Source organism: Nicotiana tomentosiformis, chromosome 2 (assembly GCF_000390325.3).
Source record: "Nicotiana tomentosiformis chromosome 2, ASM39032v3, whole genome shotgun sequence".
In the NCBI taxonomy this organism is placed as follows: domain Eukaryota; kingdom Viridiplantae; phylum Streptophyta; class Magnoliopsida; order Solanales; family Solanaceae; genus Nicotiana; species Nicotiana tomentosiformis.
In genome coordinates this window covers 129,189,973-129,192,554 of record NC_090813.1, presented here as the reverse complement: position 1 = coordinate 129,192,554, position 2,582 = coordinate 129,189,973, and positions in this window count along the sequence as shown.

The following is a 2,582-nucleotide window of genomic DNA, read 5'->3' as shown; positions in this document are numbered from 1 at the left end:
GATTTTTGTTAACATGAAGTTAATTGATGATTCTGTAATTGATTATGAACAACTATTAAGACCAGATTGACCTAGAAGGGTGCCCAATTTAGATGGTCAGACGAGTGTGAGTTGAACTTTCAGAAGCTCAAGACTGCTTTGACTACGACGCCAGTGTTGGTATTACCCACATGTTCAGGATCTTATACGGTGTATTATGATGCATCTCACATTGGTCTTGGTGCAGTATTAATCCAAGATGGCAGGGTGATTGCATATGCGTCGCGGCACTTGAAAGTTCACGGGAAGAATTATCTTGTTCATGACTTAGAATTGGCAACCATTGTTCATGCACTGAAGATTTGGAGGCATTACCTCTACGGTGTCTCGTGTGAGGTATTTACTGATCATCGTAGCCTTCAGTTCCTGTTCAAACAAAAAGATCTTAATTTAAGGCATAGAAGATGGTTGGAGATGTTGAAGGACTATGATATCACCATTTTGTATCACCCCGGAAGGGCCAATGTGGTAGCCGATGCTTTGAATAGAAAGGTTGTGAGTATAGGCAGCCTTGCGTATATTCCGGTTGGTGAGAGGCCGTTAGCTGCAGATGTTCAGACATTGGCCAATCAGTTCGTGAGGTTAGATGTTTCAGAATCCAGTCGGGTTCTAGCCTGCACAGTCGCTCGGTCTTCTTTATATGAGCGCATCAGAGGGCGACAGTATGATGATCCTTATTTGCTTGTCCTTAAGGACACGGTGCGGCATGGTGATGCCAAACAGGTTGATGTGGGGGAAGATGGAGTTCTACGAATGCAGGGTCGTATTTGTATGCCTAATGTGGATGGGCTTCGTGAATTAATTATTGAAGAGGCACACAATTCCAGGTATTCTATTCATCCAGGTACCGCCAAAATGTATCAAGATTTTCGGTAACATTATTGGTGGAGGAGAATGAAAAAGGATATAGTTGCATATGTAGCTCGGTGTCTGAATTGTCAGCAAGTTAAGTACGAGCATCAGAGACCTGGTGGTTTGATTCAGAAGTTAGAAATTCCTGAATGAAAATGGGAGTGTATCACTATGGATTTTGTTGTTGGACTCCCATGACACAGAGAAAATTCGATGCAGTTTGGGTCATTGTGGACAGATTGACCAAGTCAGCACATTTCATTCCAGTGGCAGTTACCTATTCTTCAGAGAGATTAGCTGAAATCTACATTCGTGAGATTGTCCGCCTTCACGGTATGCCTGTGTCTATTATTTCAGATCAAGGTACGCAGTTTATCTCACACTTCTGGAGGGCTGTACAGTGTGAGTTAGGTACGCGGGTTGAGTTGAGTACATAATTTCATCCACAGACAGATGGACAGTCAGAGCGCACCATTCAGATATTAGAAGATATGCTTCGCGCTTGTGTTATAGACTTTGGAGGTTCTTGGGATCATTTCTTGCCAATTGCGGAGTTTGCTTATAATAATAGCTACCAGTCGAGCATTCAGATGGCTCCATATGAGGCATTATACGGAAGGCGATGCCGATCGCTAGTTGGTTGGTTTGAACCGGGAGAGGCTCGGTGGTTGGGTACCGATTTGGTACAGGATGCCTTGGATAAGGTCAAAGTTATTCAAGATCGACTTCGCACAGCTCAGTCTAGGCAAAAGAGTTATGCCGACCGTAAAGTTAGTGATATTGCATTCATGGTTGGAGAAAGAATATTACTCCGGGTTTTACCTATGAAAGGTGTAATGAGGTTCGGAAAGAAGGGCAAGTTGAGCCCTAGGTATATTGCACCCTTTGAAATTCTTGAAAGGGTGGGTAAAGTAGCCTACAGACTTACATTACCACCTAGTTTATCAACGGTTAATCCGGTATTCCATGTGTCTATGCTCCGGAAATATCATGGTGATCCGTCCCATGTGTTAGATTTCAGCTCAGTCCAATTGGACAAAGATTTGACTTACGAGGAGGAGCCAGTGGCTATTCTAGCCTGGCAGGTCCGACAGGTGAGGTCTAAGAGTTATCCTTCAGTTCGAGTGTACTGGAGAGGTCATCCGATAGAGGCATCTACCTGGGAGTCCGAGTCGGACATGCGGAGTAAATATCCACACTTATTCACCAGGTCAGGTACTTTTTCTAACTTCGTTCGAGGACGAACGTTTGTTTTAGAGGTGGAGAATGTGATGACCCAAACTGTCATCTTTAAATCTAATAATTAATTCTGTATTCTAATACCTCGAAAAGCACTATTTGTCACTCCTCAAGTCCGTAAAATTTTCCAGAAAGTTTTTACGTGAAAAATGGATTAAACTGTGAACTAGAGCCTTAAAACTCAGTTGAGTTGACTTTGGTCAACATTTTGAGGAAACGGACCCGGATCACTATTTTGACAGTTCCGGAAGGTCCGTATTGTGATTTGTGACTTGGGCGTATGCCCGTAATTTCATTTGGAGGTCCCTAGCTCAAGTTATGACCATTTAACGGAAACTAGTAATTTAAAGGCTAAAGATTTCCAAGTTTGACCACGGGGTTGACTTTTTGATATCAGAGTTGGAATCCAGTTCCAAAACTTTTCATAGCTTCGTTATGTCATTTATGACTTG